A 17,053-nucleotide genomic window follows, 5' to 3' on the forward strand; every position below is an offset into this window, starting at 1 on the left:
CCCCCCCTTTACGGGTTCAGGGCGGGAGACTGCGGCTAGAGAACCAGGTCAAACAAGCCTGGGATCCTGTACAGCCCAGAGGCGGCGGCCTCCGCCCAGGAAGCCCCACCCAGCGGGAGCCCGGACGTCGCGGCGCCCGCAGAGCCCACGCGCGACCGGGCGAGGGCGCGGGAGGGCGCGTGCGGCGTGACGCGACTCGCGGCGCGTCCCGTGACGCCATCGCGCCCGTTTTTGAAAGTTGGCGCCCGGGGCCGCCTCCCATGCTGCCCTGCGCCAACCCCTCCCCTCACCTTTCCTCCCCCGCCCTCCACTCGTCGCCCGGCCGGCCCCCCCACCCGTCCCTTCCCTTATCAGCACCCGCGGCCCCGGCAGCGCCGACGCAGGCGCACTGCACCGCGCCGCCGCCATTTTGTGCCCGAGCCTGTGGAGCGATTAAACCGTGCGCGGAGCTGCTTCTTTGGCGGCAGCGGCGGTGGCGGTAGCCGGTGCGGGTGCGCGGAGCTGGCCGGGGACGCCGGGTGGCCGGAGCGGTGGAGCGGCGGCGGAGCGGGCGCTGCAGGGGGTGTGGCGCGGAGGTAAGGGGGCCCGGGGTGGAGGAGGTTTCGCGGGCCGCCTCTAGGTGTCACGATGGGGCCGCTCCGGTCGGCGCTGGCTGCAGCCCGGCGCCAGCGCCGCCGCCGGGGGGTGTTTGTCTCCCTCTACCGTCCCTGCTGCGGCGCGGCCGCCGCCATTGCCCGTCGCCGCCGCGGCCCGGCCGCCCCCCCCCCACCCTCCCGCTAGGCCTCCCTCCTGGCGGCGCGCTAGGCCTCCGGCGGCGGCGGCGGCAACAGAGGCCCGCGCGCCGGCGACTCCATTTTCCTTCCTTTGTCTCTGCCCTCGAGGCCGGCTCTTGGCCCGACTGATTGCCCGGCCGCGGCCCGCCCTCTGCCCTCCGCCCCTCCCGCGGCGGGTGGCCGCAGCCGAAAGGCGATCTCTGTGTCCGGGCTCCCGCGCCCGCCTTGCTGTAGGGTCCGGACCCACTGCTGCCGCGCGCGCAGCGCGGTTTCCGTGTACTATGGGTGTCGGGCCCTGGCCGACGCCTCTCGGGCTGCCCCTCCTCCAGCTTGCCCGGTCCCCGGAACCTACCCGGCCGCTCTGCGAGCATACCCCTGCCGGTCGGCTGCTCAGCGGTCGCTCCCAGTCCGCTCGCCGCCGCCGCTGGTCTCCGTCTCCGCCGAGTGGCGCAGGCGGCGCTGCTGCGGCTGCGAGCAGAGGGACCCCAGAGCTGCCGAGAGCTCCCTCTGCAAGGCTGGCTGAGCTGCTCGCGCCTCGACGCTGCCTGAGCGGGCGGGGGGACGCGCGCTCGCCGCCCCCGCCGGGCCCGGCTGCGCCCCCAAACTCGCGGCGGGGCTCCTCGCTGGACCTGACCGGTGCGGTCCCCCACGGTGGGCGGAAGAGACTCTAGTTCCGCACCAAGTAGTTTTTCTACAGCCAGGGTCGGACTCCCCTTGTAGTGATAGCCTGACTTTGTGCGCTAAGAGATCTCAAAGGGATCAAAACTTAATTTCGTTCTGATCTCAAGTGACGTGACACATTCCTGAATTCGGGATTATGGGCTGGCTAAATTGGTTCAGGCGACCCTTGAGTTTCCTTCCCGCTTTAAAATGTCCCAACGCCAACTTAGTACAGTATTTAGTACTTGATGCTTTAGGGCTAGACGAAGGCAGTTCTGCCCCGGGATTGTGCAACCCGATCTAAAGCGTCAGTAGGGCAGAATGAATTTATTCTTGACTCCACTGGTAATTTGCCCATACGCTGAAATATGAGGGTTGATGTTGTAATTGAATCCTGGGTCACTAGTTGCAGTTGGTTTATAAATATCTACGCCTAATGTAACTACTCTTTAGTAGCTGACTTCCTGTAGCCCAGAGTGCAGCATTAAGTAAACATTCGCATACGTAGTCTTCATGCTTTGAGTTTAAATCAACTAGGAAAGTTAAAAATCTACGTCCCCTATAGGCGGTAAAAGAAGTTAAACAGGGCATGTATATTAAATTTATTGTCCTTAATTGTCTTCTTGAATGATTAAAAAGCTTCCTGTTGGATTGCCATAGTTTTCTCTCTTATTTTCCTGAAATCTTCTAGTACTTTAATATAGTATCGTGCAGTAGTTGATGTGTCAGCTTGGGTTGCTTTGGAGAAGGGAAGGTTTTGATTAACTTTTTTTTTTTTTTTTAAGAAAAGCTATGTTAAGCGTATGAGGAAATTAAAACAGCCTGGTGCTAAGCAAAGTTGTCGGGTCTGCTGTGTGTAATCTCAATCTGTAGGATTTTGCAGGAATCTGCCTCTATAGGAGAGTCTTTCAGCATCTCTTTTTTTTAACCCTACAAAACGTTCCTTCTCCCCCTGCTCTCTGGTAAAAGTAAAATTGCACTAACAAATGCAGTAGTGTTGATGAAGTGTTAGATTTGAGAATAGAACTATGCTTGTCTAATAAATTAGTCCATTTGTGTAATTTTTTGCATTTCTTGAGATTTTTGGTTTTATTTTCCTTTTGACATTGTGGATGGCAGGTAGTCTGTTTTACTTATAAAAATAAGCTCTATTCGGGTTAAAGATTAAAATCCAGAAGATCTGTAATTGATCCAGGAGCAAAGCTTGTTTTCCCTGGTTAGTGTTGTGCTCCACAGACCATGTTTTGTTTCTTCATACAGTTCTGCCCTCTGCAGTCATCATCTTCTTAGTCTTTCATATCATTTATGCTGTTTTAATGGTATAGACTTTGTCTGCAGAGTTGCTATTCTTTGAGATTTCCTGTATGCCAGGATTCATACTTTATTGGAAAATGAAATCTACAGAGAATAAATTGAGGATATAAGGTTACGCAAAGGAACTTAAGTCAGTAACATGAGAAAGATTACAACAGGAATGTTTGCCCACTTAAGAAAATACTGCTTATTTAAGAGGAATTGTAAAAGTCATCCTTAGGGGTCTATTCAACCAACATAAGAAAATTTAGAAGTTGTAAAAGTCATTCTTAGAATAAGATGCATTCCAATTCTAAGAGCTTTAGGATTTTCCTTTAAACAACACACAAAATGAGGGAGATCTTTGGGAGTACAGAGGCCACCTGTGGCTGACTAGGGCCTCAAGGAGGAGTCTGTGGCAGAGCCTTGCACAGTGGTGCCTGCTGGCAAAAAGTCTCCTCTAGAGACTTTCTGTTTTGTTTTGTTTTGCTTTAGGGATGCTGCTGGCATCAAATTCACTCCCCATCATCCATTTTATAGCCTCCATTTCATTTTTTAAGACCAGAAATTTAGTTGATCATCTATCTACCCTATTTACCTGTCTTGGTCCCAGATGACTTCAGGCTCTTTTGCTAGAAATCATGTCCCTCTTCAAACAACTAAAATTTGTCATAATTGAATACTTCGAGAAAGAGCATACCGCTTTGGAAAGAACAATAATGGCAAATAATGTGTAATCTTGAAGACCCTGGTTTGCAATTGGGTGTGTGGATTTGGCATACCGTATTTGTTTTTCTAAACATCCCTAAACTTTATCTAGTCACTATCTTCAAATCTTCTCTGGCAGTATCTTTGTGCATTTTCTTAGTGATTAGTATTTGAGTGCAAAGATGGAACAATGCGTATAGACTGCTAATATATATACCAAGAATAGTGATTTTTCCATACTTGATCTTCATTTTTATTCACCCTTAGAATGTTGAGGTACATAAAATCTCATCTCCTTTGAGGCCTGCTAGTAACAATATGTGGACTCCAATACAAAAGTGTTTCTTGGGGTGCCTGAGTGGCTCAGTCGTTAAGCATCTGCCTTCGGCTCAGGTCAGGATCCCAGGGTCCTGGGATCAAGCCCCGCATTGGGCTCCCTGCTCAGCAGGAATTCTGCTTCTCCCTCTCCCACTCCCCCTGCTTGTGTTCCCTCTCTCGCTGTGTCTCTCTCTGTCAAATAAATAAAATCTTTAAAAAAATAAAAAGTGTTTCTTGGACTAGATATACTAATCCTCAATTCAAGTTGTAAATTGCCTCTTAGCAGAGAAGACTTCTTTAGCTTCATCTAAGAAAATATTATATCAGCTTGATTTTATGGGCTTTAGTTAATTATGAGATGGATTCCCTCCTAGTTTTACCTGATATGCGAGATTTTTCGGAAACTTTTTTTTTTTTTAGATTTTATTTATTTATTTCACAGAGAGAGATAGTGAGAGCAGGAACACAAGTAGGGGGAGTGGGAGAGGGAGAAGCAGGCTTCCCGCCGAGCAGGGAGCCCAATGCTGGGCTCGATCTCAGGACCCTGGGATCATGACCTGAGCCGAAGGCAGACGCTTAACGACTGAGCCACCCAGCCGCCCCTGTTTGGAAACTCTTAACTCAATTTTAGCACTTTAATTTCACTTGTGAGTTTTCCTTCCTTCCTTCCTTCCTTCCTAATAAGTTCCACTCTACTGTTGCCTGAAGCTTGAAGCTTGACAGTTAATTTATTTGTAATTTAAGGAGGAAAATGTCAGCTAACAAAGTATTTCATTGCTATGCTTCTAGGAATTTCAAGTCAGTGAAAGCTCTCTCCATAGTTATCTTATTAAACTGAAAAATACAGTCTTGTGGTGTAAACTACCTTAATCAGTAAAGCCACTACTTGCTGAATATAAGGAAATGATACTGTTAAAGGACTACTACTATATCTATAAGAATTAATTTTTTGTCAGCTTGAGTATACATACATGGGCCATTATTTGCTTGCAAGATCATAATGGTGTACTTTTTTTTTTAAGATTTGATTTTTTGTTTTGTTTTGTTTTTTTATTTTTTTATTTTTTTTATTCTTATGTTAATCCCCATACATTACATCATTAGTTTTAGATGAAGTGTTCCATGATTTATTGTTTGTGCATAACACCCAGTGCTCCATGCAGAATGTGCCCTCCTCAATACCCACCACCAGGCTAACCCATCCTCCCACCCCCCTCCCCTCTAGAACCCTGTTTGTTTTTCAGAGTCCATCGTCTCTCATGGTTCGTCTACCCCTCCGATTTCCCCTGCTTCATTCTTCCCCTCTCGCTACCTTCTTCTTCTTCTTTTTTTTTCTTAACATATATTGCATTATTTGTTTCAGAGGTACAGATCTGAGATTCAACAGTCTTGCACAATTCACAGCGCTTACCAGAGCACATACCCTCCCCAGTGTCTATCACCCAGTCACCCCATCCCTCCCACCCCACCCCCCACTCCAGCAACCCTCAGTTTGTTTCCTGCAATTAAGATTTTTTTTTTTTTTTTAAATACTCTCTATACCCAACTTGGGGCTCAAACCCAGAACCCTGAGATCAAGAGTCACGTGCTCCACCAACTGAACCAGCCAGGCACCCCACTGGGGTACTGTTTTGATAATTACAGATCCTTTATATATTAAGCAAATGTCTAAAAAATAAGTGTGAGTGTTTTATTGGCTTGATAGAATTTATGGAATGCCTCATTTAGTAATGTCACCTGTTAACAAGTATATTGTTTTTTAACAATTTTATCAGTTTTCATCTTGCCCTCATTTTGCTTTTCATATTATATGTGCATTTGTGTATATTTGGTATTCATAAAACTATTTGTGTTTCTGTTTTAGAATGATCACAGATCTGGAGCCAAAGAACAAGATGCACTAGTGGACAGATTGCTAACCAGGGGCTTGAGAGTTCTGTTTTCCCTCCTCGAACTGACTTTGCAGTCACGGAGAGGTAAATGCTCTTTCCATTTCTTGGTCTTGAAAATGGGAGTAGTAAATCCTTTCTGGGGTTGGAGGATTTGCTATATTGTTCTTGGGTATAGGAGATGCAGGACAGTGGGTGATTGAGGGCATACTGGTTTTATAGTTAGAGTCCTTGGTTGGAACTGTACTGCCATATGCTAGCTGGGTGACACTGAGCAAGTTACTTAACCTTTCTACTCCTGCGGTCCCCATTTGTGAGAGAACAACACCAGTTAACAGAGGCTGTTCTCCAAGTTGATGAGAATGTGTGTAAAGCATTAAGTACCATTCTGAGTGTGTATGTAGAAAGACCCCAGGAAATGGTTGTTTTTCTGCAGAAACCCTTGGAATGTATTTTTTAACTATTGGCAAATGACCTCAAAAGTCCACGGCCTAGGGCAATTTGAAATTTTGATGGAATCCTGTTCTTGGGGAAACATCTTAGATAAAAGTTGTCTTAGTTAACTTGAGTCAGCCTAGCTGATAACCCATTTTTCCATCAGTTATAGTCATTACGAATAACTTTTAAAAATATTTTAAAGTGTCACTTAAAATTTACTGTAGCCTGCAATGTCTGTTATAAAATATAATGGACAGCATAGGGAACTTGAAACAGGCCTTATAAATGTTGAGATCTACTAGGCTTTGGAATCTCATAAACAACAAAGTAGGTTTCTGAGTAGGAAAATTATCTCTTCTCAGGCTATCAGAAAGCACATCTTTCTTATCCCCTAGAAAATGTGAAAATGTTTTAAAAATGTGAAAATAATTGCACTTTTGTAACGGCAAAAGAGAGGTGGGAATTAGAAATGCTGACATTAGATAAGCTTGTGTGAATGAATCATCTCAGTGATGACTACTAAGATTTTTCTTAAAAGCTGGGCCTGGAGCAAATAGAGAGGAGGAAGGGAACAGGAGTGAAAGCTCTACTATTCTTCACATCTCTGTTTTCCATGGGCAGCTTGGTACATTGATAGATGGGAAGGACAAGGTCTATGGGCTATTATTCTGTCACTGCAGAAATAATTTGTACCTTGAAGGTTTTTTTTAGGAGTGTTGACACAGAGTACATATTAATGAGTGCTGAAAAGAAAAACAATACTGATTTGAAAAGCTGTTGAGAAAACTAGCCATAAGAGTTTGGGGAGTGGGATTATAGGAACATGTTGGTCACTTTTAAGTGTTATGGCTATTTAATTGTTTAGATCCCTGTTTCTCAAACTGGGATATGAATACCCTTAGGGTACAAAGTGGTATGATTCCGGGGTACTTGAAGTCACAAGATAAACATGACCCATCTTCTTGGAGCTTCAATTGTGCTCATTGAGGGGGCGGTGAGTTAAGTAATTTGACTGGTAAGTAATTTTTAAATTTTTACATTAAAACAAATACATATTTTAGCATCAGAATGGGAACTCTGTATGACTGTCTAAGATAACACAGGTTTTCAACAAAGTGGGTCATAAGTACCTGGGAATAAGAATTGCTTTTTGTATAGGTACTATAGTGGAAATACTTTTACTTTAGTATTCGAGAAGCAATACTTTTGAGCTGTAGAACAGCTCTACCATCCAGCTTCTTACTTTGTTCCCTGTAGTATCCTACTGTGGAATATAGATGTTAAATTGTATTAAATGGTGCTTGTTAGCTTGCATGCATGTTCTTGCACATGTTCAGCATGCACAAGAGCTCTGCACAGATTGGTAGGGAGTTTCTGGATGGCTGGACCAAGTCAGAAATATTAAGACCATTCCAATGACCTAAGAATTAGAATTTTTAAATAAAGCAGTGAGCAAAATCAGATCTAAAATTGTAAATTCTACAGAAGAGAATTTTGAAAGCAAATGTCACATTAACTCGAGTATAATTAACAGTTTATACTGATTTTGTTACCTCCCCCATTCAAGTTGTTATGTAATCAGAGTCATAATAAAATGGCTAAGTCTTAAGCTGGTAGACCTTGTGACTCCTAAGACAATTATTCAGAAGCATCTAAACTGTTTTGTGTGTTTTAGAATTACTAAGTATTGTTACTAGTTTATTGGTCTTAATATAAGTGGCACTTAAGAATTATATTTTCTATATTGGTAATATCTATTCTTTGAATACAAGTTTTATATTTGAACCTGATTTGTTCTAGACACAATGGAGTGTGACTTTCTCTGAAACATATTTGAATTGGATCAACCAGATGTTTAGATGTGCTCTAAATATTTACAGTATTTATTGAACACTTGTAATGTGTTCATTCCATTCTTTGAACACTTGCCTTTCTACTTTGTGTCAGGTACTGCATTAGGTACTGGGTATTTGAAGATGAATAAGAAAAAGATTGTTTTCCAGAGGGTCTTGAGTATGGGGCAAGGAATCAGTAATTAAGTGTTATTTGTGCTCCGATAAAAGTGTGTTTCGGATGCAGGGAGGATAGTCAGTTACAGGAGTTGGTGAAAGATGTTGAGAAAGGCTTTCTGGAGGAGAAACCCTGCTGTAGGTGTATGAGGAAATTCAAAAGGAGCATAAAATTTGATTTTAATCCTATTAGGGCACCAAGGTTTAGTCAGTGCAGCTGAATAGCTGTAGGGCTTTGGGCAAGTCCATTAGGGGTGACTTCTGTGTGCCTTCCTTTTCCCATTGGTAAAATGACAGGCTTATGTCAGTTAAATGTATTGTTGGGGGGAAATATATATATTTGTAACACTATAATGTGCTATGTAGAAGTAAAGTGATAATCTTTAGACTTTAGAACAGTTGGTCATTGTAGGGGTGCCTGGGTGGCTTAGTCATTAAGCGTCTGCCTTCGACTCAGGTCATGATCCCAGGGTCCTGGGATTGAACCCCGCATTGGGCTCCCTGCTCTCTGGGAAGCCTGCTTCTCCCACTCCCCCTGCTTGTGTTCCCTCTCTCGCTGTGTCTCTCTCTGTCAAATAAATAAATAAAATCTTTAAAAAAAAAAAATAGTTGGTCATTGTGTATATATTTTGAATTAAGCTACAGTGATGACTACCAGACTGTACAAAAATTATGTGAACCAAGTAAATTGGGACTTTGTGGATGAGAAAATTACATTAATCAAAATCTGTTGAGCAGTAGAGAAATGGATAAGTAAACAGGGGCACACCCATGTTGGGAGTGATGTTTGACAACCACAAAAAGAAATTGATTGGGGATACTATTAACCAGCAAAATACTTATGAAGGTTTTTTTTTGTTTTTTTTTTTTAGTATAATACAAAAAAATAGTTATGGAATAAAAGTAAAAAACCAAAAACCTGGCACATAGCAAGAACTCAAGTGAGTAGGGGCGCCTGGGTGGCTCATTTGGTTGAGCATCTGCCTTCAGCTCAGGTCATGATCTCAGTCCTGGGATCAAGTCCTACATTGGACTCCCTGCTCAGCGGGAGCCTGTTTCTCCCTCTCCCTATCACTCCCCCTGCTTGTACTCTCTGTCAAATAAATAAATAAAATCTTAAAAAAAAAAAAAAAGAACTCAGTAATTAAATGAATGAATGCCTAGGAAAAAGACTGAACAGACATCAAAACACTGGTCAAAATAAATTAAAAAACTAATAGTTCAAGGGTGGCTAGGTCTGGGGTAACTTCCTGGTTTTTTATAGTTTGTATAACATCTTGTAGCACAAATAAATTTTTCCGGGGTTTTTTGTTTTGTTTTGTTTTTTGTTTTAAATAAAGTAGAATTACCAGAATTTGGGAATGACCATATTCAAAAATGGAGTGATTAAATTATGAATATCTGTATAATAGGATGTCATGCAACTACTGTATTATGTATAGTAACATACTGAAAGGTAGAGATTCGAGATGTATTATATAAAGGAGATTATCAAGTAGTATGCACAGATACGTGTGTGTGTATAAGGAGGGGACTGTGGATATAAACCAGAATGTTTATATAAAACCTATGGGGGGTGCCTGGGTGGCTCAGATGGTTAAGCGTCTGCCTTCGGCTCAGGTCATGATCCCAGGGTCCTGGGATCGAGCCCCACATCGGGCTTCTGGCTAAGCGGGGAGCCTGCTTCTCCCTCTGCCTCTCCCCCTGCTCATGCTCTCTCTCTCTCTGTCTGTCTCAAATGAATAAATAAAATCTTTAAAAAAAAAAAAAAACCTATAGGGGCGCCAGGGTGGCTCAGTCTGTTAAGCGTCTGCCTTTAGCTCAGGTCATGATCCCAGGGTCCTGGGATCGAGCCCCATTTCTGGCTCCCTGCTCAGTGGGAAGTCTGCTTCTCCCTCTGCCCCTCCCCCTGCTGATGCTCTCTCTCGCTCTCACTCTCTCAAATAAACATATAAGATCTTTAAAAAAATAATATAGGGATGCCAGGGTGGCTCAGTCAGTTAGGTGTCTGCCTTCGGCTCAGGTCTTGATCCCAGGGTCTTGGGATTGAGCCCCTCATTGGGCTCCCTGCTCAGCTGGGAGCCTGCTTCTCCCTCTACCTGCTGCTCCCCCTGCTTGTGCCGCCTCTCTCCGACAAATAGATAAATGGAATCTTTTTTTTTTTTTATTTGACAGAGACACAGCGAGAGAGGGAACACAAGCAGGGGGAGTGGGAGAGGGAGAAGCAGGCCTCCCTCTGAGCAGGGAGCCCGACGCGGGGCTCGATCCCAGGACCCTAGGATCACGACCTGAGCCGAAGGCAGACACTTAACGACTGAGCCACTCAGGCGCCCCGATAAATGGAATCTTTAAAAAAATAAAATAAAATAAAACCTATAGATGTATATTCTTGGTTATCTGAGTTTTCTCGTATTTACATATATAATTTTTTTTTTTAAGATTTTATTTATTTGTCGAGAGAATGAGGGAGAACAAGCACAAGCAGGGGGAGCGGCAGGCAGAGGGAGAAGCAGGCTCCCTGCTGAGCGAGGAGCCCCATGCGGGACTCGATCCCAGGATCCTGGGATCATGACCTGAGCTGAAGGCAGACGCTTAATGGACTGAGCCACCCAGGCGTCCCGTGTATTATATAATTTTTAAAGGGAAAAGGAATCCAATACAGTAGGAAATAGTACTGAAGCTTTCTGATAAATATAATGAAATAATAAAAGGAATTTTTGTCTAGTTTATTCTGGCAGTAAAGTCTAGACTTCCTGAGTGGATTCAAAACTTTGCCAGAACACTGTTGCAGAAGTGCAGGCAGGAGGGAGGGGCCGGGCAGCCATGTATCTGCCCAAGTGTTAGGAGGAATTGAGGTTGCAGAGGCAATTCTTAGAACTCTCCTCACTTACATTTGGTCTTAAACTTTTTTTGTATCATCTGAATAATGTTTAGTTTCATTCTTTGGAAGAGTCTAATAGTTGTGGAACTATACTAAAATCTAAAGAACTCTTTTTAGTTTTCTTTCCACAGAGATAAACACTATTAACAGTTTGGTGTGTCCCCCTTTGGGTTTTTTCCCTGCACTTCTGTAAATGGGCATGTACATTATAATAGTTTGGTGTTTTGTTTTGGTTTTGTTTTTGTTTTTAGAGAAGGTGAGGGGGAGGGAGAGAGAATCTTTTTTTTTTTTTTTAAGATTTTATTTATTTATTTGAGAGAGAGGATGAGGGGAGAGAGAGAGCACATGAGAGGGGGGAGGGTCAGAGGGAGAAGCAGACTCCCTGCTGAGCAGGGAGCCTGATGCGGGACTCAATCCCGGGACTCCAGGATCATGACCTGAGCTGAAGGCAGTTGCTCAACCAACTGAGCCACCCAGGCGCTCGGGAGAGAGAATCTTAAGCAGGCTCCATACCCAGCACAGAGCCCGATGCAGGGCTCAGTCTCACAACTCTGAGATCATGACCTGAGCTGAAATCAAGAGTCAGACACTTAACCGACTGAACCATCCAGGCGCCCCCATATAATACAGTTTCAAAGACAGAATGTAATTGTGCTATATAAGTATTTTGTAACTACTACATTAAATAAAAACATGGGAATATTTCAAACAGTACAAAATGTGTAGTGGAAAGTAATAACTTCTTCCCACCTCTGATCCCTCAGTTTTCTTCCTGAGAGGTAATAAATACTAATTTTTCATATATCCTTCCAGAGAAAATTCTGTGCATGCATAAACATACGTGTTTTGTGTCTCCTTTTAAGAAAACACAGATGGTAGCATACTATATACGTAGCTCTGGACATTTGAGTTGTTTTCAGTCTTGCTGTTAGGGAAAGATGTTCTAGTAGATATCCTTGCATATATCTCTTTGGGTACTTGCATTAGTGTATTTATAGGATGACTTCATAGAAGTTTAATTGCTTGTATATTCCCAGAAGAGGGAATGGCATGCACAAAGGCCCAGAGGCAGGAGGAGAGAAGCCTAGGAAGTTCTGGCCACTGAAAGCAGTTATGAAAGAGTGTATGGGGCTGGATGCAGCTCTGCTGATAGGACCTTAGAGGACCCTGTAGTCCAGGTGAAAGAGTGTAGGCTTAAGCTTACAAGTTTTCACAGGGGAGGTTTCAGAATTGAAGTCTCCTTGCTGATAATAAATTTCCATCTTAGAAATCTTTGTCCACTGTGTGAAAAATGGTGGTAAGGAAGCAAGAGGGGAAGCAGGAAAACTAGTTGAGAGGCCATTGCATCGGTCCAGGAGAGATGTAATACCTGCCTGACTTAAGGTAGGGGATCTCACCAAAAATGCTATTTGTATAGTTTTATTTGTTTCATTTTGTTAAACTAAGTTGGAATCCTGTCTTGCATCCTCTTTTGTAATCTTTCTTCATGTTATATGTTAATGAACATTTTCCCCATTAGATACCCTATGTTATTTCAAATTACTAGGAATGTACTTCCTTATTGCTGATTGTTAAGTTTTCTAATCTGTTCCTTTGGGGATAAGTCTCTTGGTTTTGGCTCTAGCTTCTTGCCTCTAATACTTCATCTCTTCTCTTCCCCATTGTTTGAATTATTTTTAATACAAGAGTAAATGGACTTTGAGTTAAGAGCCAAGTTAATTGTACATTTGAGTGCATAGATTTTGAGATGTCTAGTAACTGTTCAGAGTCCTTTTTTGATTCTGTTCTTGACTGTTCTCAGTAGTAGATATTTACTGATTAACTTTCAGATAAATGTGAATCTTAGCTAATGGTTAAGTCAGTTATCGTATCAAGTATATAGCTATGGCTTTAAGCATTTTTTTTTTTAAAGATTTTATTTATTTATTTGAGAGAGAGAATGAGAGAGAGAGCACATGAGAGGGGGGAGGGTCAGAGGAAGAAGCAGACCCCCTGCTGAGCAAGGAGCCCGATATGGGACTCGATCCCGGGACTCCAGGATCATGACCTGAGCCGAAGGCAGTCGCTTAAACGACTGAGCCACCCAGGCGCCCCTGGCTTTAAGCATTTTTCACCCTAAAATTAAATCCCCTATTTCTTATTTTGAAGGAGGGTAGATGCCTCCCCAACAAGAAAGGTGGCAAATAGAGTCCTAAAATGTCCTGGATTGGTAAGGGCTTTTGAAGAGCAGATGTCTTGATGTTCTGCGTGCAGGGAGAGTGGGGGGGCGGGTATACAAATAGTGATTATACCTTGACTTTGAGCAGCCTTTCTAGCTTAAAATATGTCCTAATGGAGGGAGGAAAGAGCCAGTCTTGTAGATTATATCTAATGTTTCTGTGTTTTTGCCTGACACAGAGATTCCTCATTAAATTTCCTGGACTTGAAGGGTACCTGGGTGGCTCAGTCAGTTAAGCATCTGACTCTGATTTTGGCTCAGGTCATGATCTCAGGGTCCTGAGATCGAGCCCTGCATGGGGCCTCTTGCTGAGCGTGGTACTACCTACTTAAGATTCTCTCACTCCCTTTCCCTCTGCCCCTCCCCCCCCCAATTTCCCGGACTTCAGATGTAAATGCCACTTAGTAGAGTGGTGTGCATTAGTCATCTTCATCTAAATAGATTTTAGAGACTTCTTCCTGATTCTTGGTTACAGACAAGTGGACTGCGAAGCTAGGGAACTACCTTTTGCTCCATCCTTTTGTACAACTTTGTTGTATGCACTTGTTAAAATTTCTTGTCTGACTTTTTTAGCTGGGAAGTAAGGGTACTTGTACTTGTTCCCTTCTTACCTACAAGGATGAATCTAACTGATAACCTAAAAAAAAGTGTAGGATGTTAAACCCAGATGAAATTTTAAGTCATCTGGCAGTCTCTTCATTTGACAGAAAAGAAACCTAAGAGGCAAAGTGATTTTCCTGAGATTATAGATGTAGGACAGGTGCTTCTACGTTTTTTTATTCTTCCCCATACTGTTTCTGAATAGTCTCTGGGTTTCACAGAATATCCTACTGCATTTGGTTCTGTAGCTAATTATTAGATATTCGGTTTTTTAGATCTCTTTTGACAGAATTATAAATCCGTGTATATCTATAGAAAGACCAGTGTGAAGACTATACATTGTTACTACTCTTGAGTATATTATGCCTGTGCACTGGCACAAGTTAGGTTTTTAGTATGTGTCAGAATTTTTTTTAACATTGTCACCAACTTTAAAGGTTGTCCATGTGTACAATGCACTATTAGACCCTGACTGTCACTAATATTAAAGCTTGGTATCCAGTACTAGCACTGCTCGGATTTGAGCTTCTTTACTTCTTTCATTATAACTCAGGACTTCTTCAGAATCCTTCCGTAGTTTCTCTGTGATAAGAACAAACCATCGTTGGAGGTCAGTGTTGGTTAGCACCTATTTGAGTATTGTCCAGTTGGACCATTGAAAGTTAAAAATTATTTCAGCCCACTACTTTTTTTTTTTTTAAGATTTTTAATTTATTTATTTGAGAGAGAGAGAATGAGAGACAGAGAGCATGAGAAGGAGGAAGGTCAGAGGGAGAAGCAGACTCCCCGCTGAGCACGGAGCCCGATGTGGGACTCGATCCCGGGACTCCAGGATCATGACCTGAGCCGAAGGCAGTCGCTCAACCAACTGAGCCACCCAGGCGCCCCTTCAGCCCACTACTTTTATTTCTTTATGAACAACTCTGGCATGAGTGGTCATGGTCATGATCATGTATCATAGAGCAGGTACAAAATATTTTACATTCACAGAGGTATGTATGTAACTATTCTATAATAATAGAGGGTACCCTAATTACTTTCACTATTTCTCGTGTCTCTTATTTGTATCTTTAACTTTCTACTCCTACTTAAAATTTTTTGTTGTGAATATATGTTGAGACTATAAAATAATATATTATCTTATATATTTTTTTCCTTTCTGGCCCCTTGTCAGACAAGGTCTTTGCTCTTTCTCTCCTTGTCATGTCTTTTGGGTATTTATAAATACATAATTCCTCCCCCCGCCTCCCCACCCCCATCTCTTGGTTAAGCTCTTGCCTTTATCTCCTTTCCTGTATTTGTTCCCATATTTTTAAGGAGTAACCAAATTGACAAATTACTTGTTTTCATAAACTAATATTAGTTTAAAGTTTCTTCCATTGTTTAAACTTCTGTATCACTGGTCCTATACATGTATATCCTTTTTCTGTTTTCCAGATTTCTTCTGTTCTATTGAGTAGCACTTTAGCTATTATCCATACTTCATGCTACTACACTATTGACTCACTAAGAATATCTTACTTCTTTTTTTCAATATAACTATTACTTGATCTTTGTTCAGAGACCTCATATTGCCATTTATTATCATTATTATACTTTTAGTATGGGTACATTGTTGGATTTAAGCTGTTGGCTTCTGATTTAACACTGACCTTATAGGAGACCCCATTTACCAAATAAAAATGGTCTTGGTTCCACCAGGTAGCCTTCATGAGTGAGTACTGGGTTATAGAGATACTCAGGCATTGGCCACATGGTCACTGAGACACATTGCAAAATCAGTTCACTCTTGTTATGTATATCCATTTTTCTTCTTTTTACTTTTTTCCTGTGTCATGTGTTAAGCTTGTTCATACCGTGTAGAGAGAGATTTTGTTGCTGGTACCCATGGTAGAGGTAAAACTTTAGGACTTTTTTTTTTTAAGATTTTATTTATTTATTTATTTATTTATTTATTTATTTATTTGACACAGAGAGATACAGCGAGAGAGGGAACACAAGCAGGGGGAGTGAGAGAGGGAGAAGCAGGCTTCCCGCGGAGCAGGGAACCCAACGTGGGGCTCGATCTCAGGACCCTGGGATCATGACCTGAGCCGAAGGCAGACGCTTAACGACTGAGCCACCCAGGCGCCCCAAGATTTTATTTGACAGAGAGAGACAGTGAGAGAGGGAACACAAGCAGGGGGAATGGGAGAGGGAGAAGCAGGCTTCCTGCTGAGCAGGGAGCCCAACATGGGGCTCGATCCCAGGACCCTGGGATCATGACCTGAGCCAAAGGCAGACGCTTAACGACTGAGCCACCCAGGCACCCCAAAACTTTAGGACTTCTTTTTTGGGTTGTACATTCCATTACTGCTTATATGGGAATCATACTAGTTTTGAAGTAGACTTTGTAGATTTTTCGCTAAATAAATAAACGAAACAATTATTTGTTCTAAAGGATGAACCAAAAATTCTCATAGTAGAAAACCATGGGTATTTGAGTAGCTTGGATTTATGTAGACCTGTATTTAGGGTGGATAAGTATTGTATTCTAAGTCAGTCACTTCCAAGCCATAGTCAGCAGAGGTTCTATAACAAATCACTTGGGGACCTTTTGAAATCAAGTCTCTTCCACCCTAGATCTACTGAATTAGAATCTCTGGGATTTATGTATTTTAAAGCTCACCAGGTGATTCTGATAACCATCCAGGTATGGGAACCACTGCTCGGGTAGAATCTGCTCCCAAATCCATAGATGTGCCTATTGCATGTTCTATAAATTATTTATTGTGTGTGTGTGTAATCTAGTCCTTTTGATGACATACTTATTTATTCAAGGTGATAGACTTGCTATAGATCCCCAGCCTTTCTCATATTCCCAGCAGTGAAAGACTGCTCCAAAGACAGTGTAACTCTGAGCTGCTTTCAGGAATATGGGCTTGGAGCAAAGCAAAGAGAGATGTGGTAGTTCCTGACATTGTCACCCTTGGGAGCACAAGGAGAAGTGAGGCATTAAGTTGTTGTATGCCAGCAAAACTGTCATTCGGACTATAAAAAAGAGAGGGGCAGCATGTGCTTGGGAAGCAGCTTTCACTTGGTATCGTAGCACTGGTGTGTTGACTCCCAAATAGACTTTGTCTTCTGTTTCATGTGTTAAATGTTCAGTAAGTGAAATAAATAGGCTACCCTTACTGAGGAATCAGAACATGGCTTCTGAAGCCAGGTCACACTAATAAACCTGAGGTAATTTAGTACGGTTCCACTTAGTTATGTTGAATTTTTTT

At 42.6% G+C, this 17,053-nt stretch overlaps 1 protein-coding gene across 3 annotated transcripts in view; it reads left to right on the forward strand.

Moving 5' to 3' along the window:
• The first annotated feature begins 304 nt into the window (after window positions 1-304).
• Window positions 305-17,053, forward strand: part of CTCF (CCCTC-binding factor) — a 51,211-nt gene continuing 34,462 nt past the window's right edge. For 2 of the 3 annotated variants that reach the window (XM_021705749.2, XM_021705751.2), the window contains exons 1-3: window positions 305-575; window positions 5,617-5,728; window positions 6,982-7,094. The gene's annotated coding sequence lies outside the window, so the exon portion shown is untranslated. The remainder of the gene's footprint in view (window positions 576-5,616; window positions 5,729-6,981; window positions 7,095-17,053) is intronic. The other variant, XM_021705750.2, reaches the window with a different exon arrangement.

The sequence above is a fragment of the Neomonachus schauinslandi genome, chromosome 16, assembly GCF_002201575.2.
Source record: "Neomonachus schauinslandi chromosome 16, ASM220157v2, whole genome shotgun sequence".
NCBI lineage: Eukaryota > Metazoa > Chordata > Mammalia > Carnivora > Phocidae > Neomonachus > Neomonachus schauinslandi.